General features: G+C 38.3%; 1 long non-coding RNA gene across 1 annotated transcript in view; it reads right to left on the bottom strand.

Annotated features, from left to right (window-relative positions):
- LOC129650061 (uncharacterized) overlaps positions 1–12,946 on the bottom strand; it is a 50,986-nt gene that overhangs the window by 15,604 nt on the left and 22,436 nt on the right. The window contains exon 2 of the long non-coding RNA XR_008713559.1: positions 2,122–2,247. This is a non-coding gene — a long non-coding RNA (uncharacterized LOC129650061). The remainder of the gene's footprint in view (positions 1–2,121; positions 2,248–12,946) is intronic.

Here is a 12,946-nt window from a genome sequence, read left to right as displayed (position 1 = left end):
AATTATTGAACCCAAATTTTCTGTCTCAAGAAATGTAATAGAAAAGGTCTGTATACTATCTTTCCTAGTCAGGTAAGTCAACAGAATGACAGCAGGACCTTGGTGTAGGATCAAGGCCCCCAACACTCAGTGAGCCATGTTGGTTCTGGGTCTTATAACTTTCCAGGCTATTTATGATTATTTCATTCAGGTAGAGAGGTGGAAGTTGTATGGGAGTAGTACATGGAAACTGCTTGGTCACTGGATGCAATAGGAATAAAATACATCCCCAATTATTTACACTTTGTCTACTGGCATCTCGAAATTTCCATTTCACTGCCATGTAAAGATTCAAAGAAAAGTTTCATCCAGAAAATGAAGGCAGCTTCAACTTCAAGAGTACCTAAAACATGAAGTTTCCAGGCCTGCTTAGATTTTGGTACCAACTCTGAACAGTACAATAAGCTTGAAACATGGATATCTTTTTTCCCCCCCCTGGCTGTGCCTCAGGGGCATGCAGGATCTTAGTTTCCTAACCAGGAATGGAACCCCCAGACCCCTGGCGGTGCAAGCATGCAGTCTTAACCACTAGACCATCAGGGAATTCCTGAAGCATGGATAACCTCAAGCATTAAGTGCTCTAAGTGTGAACACATTAAAGGAGAGGTTTTTCCATTCAATTGTGCAATTGCACCTTATTCTTTCACCGGTTTCTTTCTTTCTGAAAACTGTGTGTCATTACAGAAGGATGCATTGCGGTGTGGGAAGAGTACATGAGCTCTGGAGTAGGTAACTCTAGATTCAAATCCTTGGTCAGTTAATTATTGTCATATTACCTTGAGCAAGTGACCAATTTTCTCTGAATCTCAGTTGCTCATCAGTAAGATGATCTGATTAAATTCTCCCTTAAGTGAATGGTATATGAGATGAGATAATATGTTAAATGTTTATAGTATAGAAAGCCAAAATCATAGTTTGCTTTTAACTTGGTTATGTCTGATCACATGACTCAGAAAAATTTCATTTATTAAAGCCTTCAATTACTGAAATCCATAAAGTACCAAGAAATTATGAAACATTCACATGCTGAGGTAAGCCACATCCTGATTTTCATGATCAAAAATAGGAATTTCTTATTTTTATGAAAATTGATTCAACTATAACCCAATCAGAACTGCGGACTATCAAACAATTATACCTCAGCAAAGTGAACAACTGCAAGAAATGGATAAATTCCTAGAAATGTACAATCTGCTAAGACTGAATCAGGAAGAAATAGAAAATATGAACAGACTGATTACCAGTAATGAAACTGAATCAGTCACTTAAAAACTCTCAACAAACAATAGCTTCCCAGGTAAATTCTACAGAACATTTATTTTTTTAATTAATTTATTTTAATTGGAGGCTAATTACTTTACAATATTGCAGTGGTTTTTGCCATTCATTGACATGAATCCACCATGGGTGCACATGTGTTCCCCATCCTGAACCCCCTCCCACCTCCCTCCCCATCCCATCCCTCAGGGTCATCCCAGTGTACCAGCCCTGAGCACCCTGTCTCATGCATCGAACCTGGACTGGTGATCTATTTCATATATGGTAATATACATGTTTCAATGCTATTCTCTCAAATCATCCCACCCTCCCCTTCTCCCACAAGGTCCAAAAGACTGTTCTATACATCTGTGTCTCTTTTGCTGTCTCACATAGAGGATCATCGTTACCATCTTTCTAAGTTCCATATATATGTGTTAGTATACTGTATTGGTGTTTTTCTTTCTGACTTATTTCACTCGTATAATAGGCTCCAGTTTCACCCACTTCATTAGAACTGATTCAAATGCATTCTTTTTAATGGCTGAGTAATATTCCATTGTGTATATGTACCACAGAACTGACGCACTAGAAAAGACCCTGATGCTGGGAAAGACTGAAGGTGGGAGGAGAAGGGAATGACAGAGGATGAGATGGTTGGATGGCATCATCAACTCAATGGACATGAGTTCAAGTAAACTCTGGGAGTTGGTGATGGACAGGGAGGCCTGGTGTGCTGCAGTCCATGGGGTTGCAAAGAGTCAGACACAACTGAGCAACTGAACTGAACTGAAGTCAGGGAGTTGGGACAGGCACAAAACTTACCAGCATGAGACACAAACTTCAGCAAAGCACTGTGGTAGCCCAGAGTAATCAAGATGGACTCCTTCCCCACTTAGCAACATTCAGTGTCCCCACTGAGTGAGCATCTGAAGACACAGAGGCCATCAGCTATAAAAGGAAGGGGAAAAAAAAGGATTATGAAATTCATTTTGAGTTCTGTAAAAAAGATTCATTTCTGTTTTCAAGGCTCCCCATTTCTATCTTAATGTAATAGAATGCATATGTAGACATATGTGAACATGAGCAGGACTGCAACCATGGCCAAAAAATAATTCTTCGCATGTGGGCTAATACAGGGCTCAAAACTGACTCTTATCTCTTGCCACTGTGTACATCATTCCATGCCCTACAACTCTTCATTCCCCAAAACATTTTGTATCTCTTGACACCATTCCAGGAGAGATCAGGTAATGGTTTTCTAGGTGATTCTGGAGCACCGACTACATGCCAGAGATTTCACAACAAATCTTCACTGTATGTATTATCACTGGCAATGTTAGTTGAATACCAGGAAAAGAGTTTAGGTCCAAATACGCACAGCTAATAAGTGGCAGAATTAGAATTCAAACCCAGTTATTTTACTCCTAAGCATGTTCTTCCTACTGCAATGTGCAAGCATGATTAAAAAGGGAGATTTGTTTCTACAAGCAGAACCTGTGATAAGGGGCTATAGTCTCATTAGATTCACCCATAGATAATTGGGAACTAGCTCTCAACTTTTCTCTTTACTGGGTAGACAGGACTAGGTAGAAACAGCAATGAAACTTGCAGTTCTGTTTTCATCTTTGATATTTACTAACCTGGAAACTTCAATTACCCAATCACCACATTTCTTCATTATGTAAAATAAAAACAGTGATTCTTATTTCACAGGCTTTTTTTGCGAAGACTGACTAACAAAGGTAAATAACTTCTAAAATCCTATTAAAACAAAAAAGGACTATTATTTCTCTCATTATAAAGTAGACCTTAGTTTCTATTCTTAATGGTTTCCATTCTCCCTAACAAAATTAAATAATCATGTTAACTGAAAAACATAATTATATATAAAATTCTACACATGAGCATGTGCACATTCAAAACACACACACACAGAGTTAAAATGACAAAATATTTTAAATATTTTCATGCACTATTTCAATTAAGTGAGTACCTCCTAATGGAGGCATTTACAAATATTTTTCACAAAACATCTTGGCTGATTAAATAGTACAGATGTTTTGAAAACATTTTCCTGCCATAAAACATGACTACAGGTTTAGATGTTATGACACAGGGAGAGTCTCAAAGGCATAAGTGTCTCCCTGCAGAGAGACTGCCGTGAATGTAGATACACAAGAACAGTTTGGAGTCTTTTAAACAATGTTTTCTTTTTTTTTTTTTTTATCAAAAACTCCTTCAAGAAAGCAGGATTTCTAGCATTTACCAATTATTTCTTTGATGGTTTAGAAGCAGAATAACAGAGGAGGAAGAAAGAATGAGTCAAGGGTTCCACAGTCCCTTGTCCCTACACGACTATTATAATCTGTGAACTCTTTGTGGGCAGGGGCAATTTTACTTTATTTTTGTAATCAATATCTTTTTCTCTCTGAATCAAAACCTAGCCCAGTACCTGGTACTTAATATTTGTTGAATCAGTGAAAGTATTTCTCCATGTACTGATAGCACACCACCACAGAATGGGTACAAAGCTTTAACTTTTATCTGGTTAGGACTTCCTGGGTGGCTCAGATGGTAAAGTGTCTGAGTACAATGCAGGAGACCCGGGTTTGATCCCTGGGTCGGGAAGATCCGCTAGAGAAGGAAATGGCAGTCCACTCCAGTAGTATTGACTGGAAAATCCCGTGGACAGAGGAGGCTGGTAGGCTACAGTCCATGGAGTCACAAAGAGTTGGACATGACTGAGCGACTTCACTTAACTTAGTCCTTAGCCAAATAGGTGCAGACATTTTTTATTATTGTTTGTTTGCTTCATTGTAATTTGATTAGAATATAAATTGAGTAGCTTGTTTTCCTACCTTTATAAATTATAAAATGTCTGTCTATATAACCTCTTTTCTTCATCCTCTTTCTATTCTGTTTAAATATAGATGGAGAATGTCTTTTTAAGTATGCAACAGAATTCAGAAAACACTGATAATTTAAAATTTTTTAAATCTACAAATGGCAAAAAATTGTTAATACTTTAAACCAAATTAAAAAGCAATGATAAACAAGGAAAATGCTTTCAAAAATGTAACAAAGACTTAATACTCAAATCTACAATTAGCTGCAAAAAAAAAAAAAAAAGAAGTGACCTACTGAAAATTCAGTAAGAAGGATTAATAAACAACTGGTAACTAGAAAAATGCGGATGCTAAAAAAAAACATGAAAAAAAAAAGGACCTCAGAAATAATAAAATTGAAATATATGATAAAACAATAAGATCAAACTTTTATGCCTCACTGTTAAGTTTTTAAAAATATCAACTGACAATATCAAATATTGGCAAGGGTATGAGAAAACAGCGGATGGCAGCAATTTAAGAATACAAATTTCTATGCTCCTGAAGTACAGCCTGCCCATATGTTTCAAAATTTAAAACCTATATACTCTTTGTCAGATATTTTACTCATAATATAATTTCTTCCAGCATGACTTTCTCAAGTGTGGATAAACGTATATTCAAGAAGTTCATTTTAGAGCTGTTTGTTACAGGTATGCAACGTAAAGAAGCTAAGAGCCTGTCACTTACATGGTTAGTTAAATCAAACAAAGTATCTTCATGTTAAGGTTGCAGAACAGCATGTATACTATTATTGTAACAACTTAACCTTATGTTTGTCTTGGGAGAAAGCTGTCCTAAAAGACATACACCAAAGACATATAGACATGCATCATCAGTGGTTTCCTCTGAATAGAGAGATGTGGGAACATTTTTACTTTTCCCCTGATTAAGTTCTCCCTTATTTGAATTTTCTGTGTGAGCTGTACTTTTTATTAAAAAAAAAACAACAACAAAAAACAAGAAAGCTATTTTCAATTGGTAAAAACCAATCCAACAAAATGCACTCTACCACTGCTAATGCAGTTGGCATGTAACCTACTAGTGTATTTACCACATGCTCATTCTTGGGGAGGATTACCATTCCTTTTGTTTGTTCATTTATTAGATAGATATTAATTGGTACCTCATTCATTCAACATAAGAATTTAAGAATTCCTGCAGTCAATATAATCATTTTAATTCTCATTTTAAACATAATTCATGGAAATGAATGTTTTATCATGTTTGTATTTGCTAATCTTATATCTTCTTGTGTTTATTTCCTTTCCTGCCCTCTGACTATGTTATACAGAAAACAAACATTCTAAATTATTGCTGCCAACAAATATGATCGAGATTAAAATGCAGCTATTTTAGGGAAGAGTATATTAATAGAGAATTGTGTCTTTTAAAATTTATATTAGAAAAATGAAGAAATATGTAAATATTGTTGAGGAATACATACAAATCTAAGACTGGGAAAAATTCTATCCGTGAAAAGTAAGGGTGGTGAGGGAAATTATTTCCAGTCTACCCTGAACAGGACATCTATCTTTCTATCGAGCTGTTATTACTAGTAAAAATAACTACACTTGCACAGCACTCTGACTCCCTTTACAAACACTGCATTTCACCTTTTCAGTGGCACGGAAGGCTGGCTACTTCTGTGTATTCCCTATCATTCGGCTTTTGAACTTTGCTTTCATCAGCGACCCTCTTTGCTACTTCTTCAAAGGGCAATGCCTGATCTCTTGGTAGCAGCAGAGTAATAAGCGGAGTAAGTTCATGTGCACAAACTTTAGCTGACTTTAGCAAAGCCCGGAGCCTTGTTTCCTCCTTGAGGAAGGCCACTTGTTCTACCAGAGGACTCTCAGAAGAAATCCACAGAGACAGTGAATCCAGATGGAGAATCCTCTCCAGGTAGAGAATCCTCTATTCTCCACCTTAGCCTTATCTGACAAAAAATGCAAAGGTTCAGAAAGAAATTCAGGATCCAGCCATTTTACAAGTGCATACGAGGAAACATGGAAAGTGCCACGGGGAAACATCAAGAGAATTGTCTTTGCCTCTCTTAACCAATATTTCTCTACCTTTCCACATATATATCTCCAATCCTTTCAGCTTGTGAAAGTGAAAGTCGCTTAGTTGTCTCTGACTCTGCGACCTCATGGACTATACAGTCCATGGAATTCTCCAGGCCAGAATACTGGAGTGGGTAGCCTTTCCCTTCTCCAGGGGACTTTCCCAACCCAGGGATCAAACCCAGGTCTCCCGAATTGCAGGGGGATTCTCTACCAGCTGAGCCACAAGGGAAGCCCAAGAATACTGGTGTGGGTAGCCTATCCCTTCTCGAGCAGATCTTCCCGACCCAGGAATCAAACCAGGGTCTCCTGTATTGCAGCCATAACCTTTCAGCTTATGCAAATGCAAAAGTTCAGTCTCTACAGGAAAGCTAAAACACTAGTTGATCAAGAATATTAGGTATCTGGCATGGTCTAGAACAGATATTCTAAGATGTATTTTTATACATAAATTCCAAGACTGAAGAGTACTCATGACCTAATAATATGGCATTATGTCAATTCTTTGCTAAGTAACCCTATCAAGAACTAGGAAGTTTGTCTATCTAAGGAATGTTTCCTGGAAACAAATAACTAAAAAACAAAAGACTGTATAGGCAGCACTTGCGTATATGGAATAAAGTATATAGACAACTATGTAGTTATTTTTTAACAAATTTAACTATGGAAAAATAGTGTAAGGAAAAAAGGACAGGATTATAGACTCTAAAAAATCTAATATTAAAATTGGGCATCATTTGTTTTTTTGCTTTTATTTCCAATATTCTGGGAGGTGGGTCATAGAGGATCCTGCTGTGATGTATGTCAGAGAGTGTTTTGCCTATGTTCTCCTCTAGGAGTTTTATAGTTTCTGGTCTTATGTTCAGATCTTTAATCCATTTTGAGTTTATTTTTGTGTATGGTGTTAGTAAGTGTTCTAGTTTCATTCTTTTACAAGTGGTTGATCAGTTTTCCCAGCACCACTTGTTAAAGAGATTGTCTTTTATCGATTGTATATTCTTGCCTCCTTTGTCAAAGATAAGGTGTCCATAGGTGCATGGGTTTATCTCTGGGCTTTCTATTTTGTTCCATTGATCTATATTTCTGGCTTTGTGCCAGTACCATGCTGTCTTGATGACTGTGCCTTTGTAGTAGATAGAGCCTGAAGTCAGGCAGGTTGATTCCTCCAGTTCCATTCTTCTTTCTCAAGATTGCTTTGGCTATTTGAGTTTTTTTGTATTTCCATACAAATTGTGAAATTATTTGTTCTAGCTCTGTGAAAAATACTGTTGGTAGCTTGATAGGGATTGCATTGAATCTATAGATTGCTTTGGGTAGTATACTCATTTTCACTATATTGATTCTTCCGATCCATGAACATGGTACATTTCTCCATCTATTAGTGTCCTTTTTGATTTCTTTCACCAGTGTTTTATAGTTTTCTATATATAGGTCTTTAGTTTCTTTAGGTAGATATATTCCTAAGTATTTTATTATTTTCGTTGCAATGGTGAATGGAATTGTTTCCTTAATTTCTCTTTCTGTTTTCTCATTATTAGTGTATAGGAATGCAAGGGATTTCTGTGTGTTGATTTTATATCCTGCAACTTTACTATATTCATTGATTAGCTCTAGTAATTTTCTGGTGGAGTCTTAAGGGTTTTCTATGTAGAGAATCATGTCACCTGCAAACAGTGAGAGTTTTACTTCTTCTTTTCCAATGTGGATTCCTTTTTCTGCTCAGATTGCTGTGGCCAAAACTTCCAAAACTATGTTAAATAGTAGTGGTGAACGTGGGCACCCTTGTCTTTTTCCTGACTTTAGGGGAAATGCTTTCAATTTTTCACCATTGAGGATGTTTGCTGTGGGTTTGTCATATATAGCTTTTATTATGTTGAGGTATGTTCCTTTTATTCTTGCTTTCTGGAGAGTTTTTATCATAAACGCATACTGAATTTTGTCAGAGGCTTTCTCTGCATCTATTGAGATAATCATATGGTTTTTATTTTCCAATTTGTTAACGTGGTGTATTACATTGATTATTGGAAATAAAAGCAAAAATAAACAAATGGGACCTAATTAAAATTAAAAGCTTCTGCACAACAAAGAAAACTATAAGCAAGGTGAAAAGACAGCCTTCAGAATGGGAGAAAATAATAGCAAGTGAAGCAACTGACAAACAACTAATCTCAAAAATATACAAGCAACTCCTGCAACTCAATTACAGAAAAATAAACGACCCAATCAAAAAATGGGCCAAAGAACTAAACAGACATTTCTCCAAAGAAGACATACAGATGGCTAACAAACACATGAAAAGATGCTCAACATCACTCATTATCAGAGAAATGCAAATCAAAACCACAATGAGGTACCATTTAACGCCAGTCAGAATGGCTGCTATCCGAAAGTCTACAAGCAATAAATGCTGGAGAGGGTGTGGAGAAAAAGGAATCCTCTTCCACTGTTGGTGGGAATGCAAACTAGTACAGCCACTATGGAGAACAGTGTGGAGATTCCTTTAAAAACTGGAAATAGAACCGCCTTATGACCCAGCAATCCCACTGCTGGGCATACACACCGAGGAAACCAGAACTGAAAGAGACACGTGTACCCCAGTGTTCATCACAGCACTGTTTATAATAGCCAGGACATGGAAGCAACCTAGATGTCCATCAGCAGAAGAAAGCTGTGGTACATATACACAATGGAGTATTACTCAGCCATTAAAAAGAATGCATTTGAATCAGTTCTAATGAGGTGGATGAAACTGGAGCCTATTATACAGAGTGAAGTAAGCCAGAAAGAAAAACACCAATACAGTATACTAACACATATATATGGAATTTAGAAAGATGGTAACGATAACCCTGTATGCGAGACAGCAAAAGAGACACAGATGTATAAACAGTCTTTTGGACTCTGTAGGAGAGGGAGAGGGTGGGATGATTTGGGAGAATGGCACTGAAACCTGTATAATATCATACAAGAAACGAATTGCCAGTCCAGGTTCAATGCAGGATACAGGATGCTTGGGGCTGGCACACTGGGATGACCCGGAGGGATGGTACGGGGAGGGATATGGGAGGGGGATTCAGGATGGGGAACACATGTACACCCATGGTGGATTCATGTTGATGTATGGCAAAACCAAAACAATATTGTAAAGTAATTAGCCTCCAATTAAATAAATAAATTTAAATTTAAATCAATAAAATTAGGCATCAATGCTGAATAAAACAATTTCCTAGGGAATACAACACAATAGTCATAAGTGAGATAGTCATGGTTTCTTCCTGTCTTCTACCTGGTAAGGTGAATTTTCCATTTGAAAGATTAGATTTTCAGCTTTTGCTTGCTGGAGTAATGAGAGTGAAGTAAAACTGAAAATGGACTGATTGATTCAGATTAAAAACAGGCTAAAGGTTAATAGAAAAGAAATGAAGAGAGCAGAAAAATCAGAAGAAGGAAGAAAGGGATTTAGAGATAGTTTTAGAGTTAAGAACTGGGGAAACCGCCGTATGTGAGAGACAGAAGACAAAGAAAAGGGGCTTTTAAGACATCAGTTTCAGACTAACAATATGAACACTATCAGCACCAACTATGATTACTGAAACAGGTGTCTAATTGTTTTATTGTTGCCTTGGTTTAAGGTTTGGTTTGGATTTGTAAATGTGCTTCCCTCCCTCTACATTTTGTTTTCTTATTATGCTAAGTCTACACTGTCAAATCATACAGTCCTTATACAATATATTATTCCCTATTCAGTTCAGTTCAGTTCAGTTGCTCAGTTGTGTCCGACACTTTGCGACCCCATGAATTGCAGCATGCCAGGCCTCCCTATCCATCACCAACTCCTGGATTTCACCCAGACTCACATCCATGGAGTCAGTGATGCCATCCAGCCATCTCATCCTCTGTTGTCCCCTTCTCCTCCTGCCCCCAATCCCTCCCAGCATCAGAGTCTTTTCCAATGAGTCAATTCTTCACATGAGGTGACCAAAGTACTGGAGTTTCAGCTTTAGCATTGGCTTAAAACTCAACATTCAGAAAATGAAGATCATGGCATCCAGTCCCATCACTTCATGGGAAATAGATGGGTAAATAGTGGAAACAGTGTCAGACTTTATTTTTGGGGGCTCCAAAATCACTACAGATGGTGACTGCAGCCATGAAATTAAAAGATGCTTACTCCTTGGAAGGAAAGTTATGACCAACCTAGACAGCATATTCAAAAGCAGAGACATTACTTTGCCAACAGAGGTTCGTCTAGTCAAGGCTATGGTTTTTCCAGTGGTCATGTATGGATGTGAGAGTTGGACTGTGAAGAAGGCTGAACGCCAAAGAATTGATGCTTTTGAACTGTGATGTTGGAGAAGACTCTTGCGAGTCCCTTGGACTGCAAGGAGATCCAACCAGTCCATTCTGAAGGAGATCAGTCCTGGGATTTCTTTGGAAGGAATGATGCTGAAGCTGAAACTCCAGTACTTTGGCCACCTGATGCGAAGAGTTGACTCATTGGAAAAGACTCTGATGCTGGGAGGGATTGGGGGCAGGAGGAGAAGGGGACGACAGAGGATGAGATGGCTGGATGTGAGTCTGGGTGAACTCATTAGACGTGAGTCTGGGTGAACTCTGGGAGTTGGTAATGGACAGGGAGGCCTGTCGTGCTGCAATTCATGGGGTCGCAAAGAGTCGGACACGACTGAGCGACTGAACTGAACTGAACTAACGTCTAATAAGGGCTTCCCAGATGGCTCAGTGGTAAAGAATCCGCCTGCCAAGGCAGGAGACACAAGAGACCTGGATGCTAATGATGCTGACCATCTTTTCATGTGCTTATTTACCATCTGAATATTCTCTTCAGTGAATGTCTGTTTATATCATCTGTTGTCGTTGTTCAGTTGCTAAGTCGTGTCCGACTCTTGGTGACCCCATGAACTGCAGCATGCTAGGCTTCTCTGTCCTTCACTATCTCCCTGAGTTTGCTCACACTCATGCCCATTGAGTTGGTGATGCCATCTAACCATCTCATTCTCTTTCACCCCCTTCTCCTCCTGCCCTCAATCTTTCCCAGCATCAGGATCTTTTCCAATGAATTGGCTCTTCACATCAGGTGGCCAAAGTATTGGAGCTTCAGCATCAGTCCTTCCAATGAATACTCAGGGTTGATTTCCTTTAGGACTGACTGACTTTATCTCCTTGTTGTCCAAAGGACTCTCAAGAGTCCTCCCTAGCACTGCAATTCAAAAGTACTGATTGTTTGGTGCTCAGTCTTCATTATGGTCCAACTCTCACATCCATACATGACTACTGGAAAAACGATAGCTTTTACCCATTTGCAAAATGGACTGGTTTGGGTTTAACTATTGAGTTCTTCATATATTGTGGATACAGTCCTTTAACAGATATGTGGTTTGCAAATATTTTCTCCCCTTTTGTAGTGTGCCTTTTATTCCTCCTAACAGGATTTTGCACATAGCAAATGCTTAATTCTGATAAAGTCCAATTATCAATTTTTCCTTTTATTAATTATCTTTCAGTGTCTAAGAACTCTCTGCCTGAGTCCTTTGATCTTGCTTGTTCTATGGTTTCATTACATTCTAAATGGACAACAGTGACAGTCTCTTCACTGTCATCTGCCCTGGTAACTGAAAATGAGTTCACACTACTCCATGCTGCCAGGTTACAATTAATGAAGCACACATGCAGTCATTGCAATGCTCTGCTCAAACCTTCAAAGATTCCCCACTGAATATTAAAGTACAGAGCTTCCTGCCTGGAATTGTAAATCCCTGGGAATCTTTCCTACTTCCGCGCAGCCAATCCACAACTCCCTAAACATATACCATACTCCAACAAGGCTAATTACCAGCTGCTCTGCAAGAAGAGCTTATGATTACAGTAACAGCAGAGATGTGAATTAGAAGAACAGAAACTTCTAAAGCGATACAGAAAATCAAATCTGCCACTGTCAACATTGCCTAATTTACCAATGTCCATATCAAACACCATCACCTCCATGGCACCTTTCCTGATTGCCCCAAACTGGCATGTTATCTCCCTCACTTTACTAACAGAAGTTCAACAGCACTCTGTTACAGCACTTAGCTTATTCTGCCATTTGCAGCCCAATTTTAACTATTCTGCAACGTGTCAGACCTTCCACAGGCAGAGATCGTGTCCTCCTTTCTCTTATCCTCCCGGAGGACCTGATACATAGCAAGGACTGTCAAGCTTTAACTTGACAGGAACCACCATCAGCATCACTCCAGTTTGGACACATCTGGTGTGTTTGCCATATTTACTGCTGAAAACAAAGCTCGAGGACAAACTCAACTCATCTTCCTAGCCTTTGAATCAGCTTAAATATATTTTTAACCACTCTCTCTTTTTTTCCACATTCTTCTCTCCACACATAACCACAGCATAAAAAACAAATAAACACTGAAACCAACTTCATAATGAAATTTTAAACACCTCTGCAACCAATATTTTCAAATCAGAAGGAAGTAACATTTCATACTGCCTTTTAATGAAAGAGTATGCCATGTCCCTAACAACTCCCTAGGAACCTACTCCTCCCTCAAATTTATTTGCAATGCTTCTCTGAGTAATACTTCAGCTGAAATTTTTCAAGGTGGGAAAATGACTAGGTGCCAGAGAGCCATGGATACATGGAATTCTAGAAAATGGAGTAGTGGGTCTTATTCTTCTTTT

This window comes from Bubalus kerabau, chromosome 4 (assembly GCF_029407905.1).
Source record: "Bubalus kerabau isolate K-KA32 ecotype Philippines breed swamp buffalo chromosome 4, PCC_UOA_SB_1v2, whole genome shotgun sequence".
NCBI classification, from domain to species: domain Eukaryota; kingdom Metazoa; phylum Chordata; class Mammalia; order Artiodactyla; family Bovidae; genus Bubalus; species Bubalus kerabau.
This window is presented reverse-complemented; position numbering and strand designations above follow the sequence as displayed.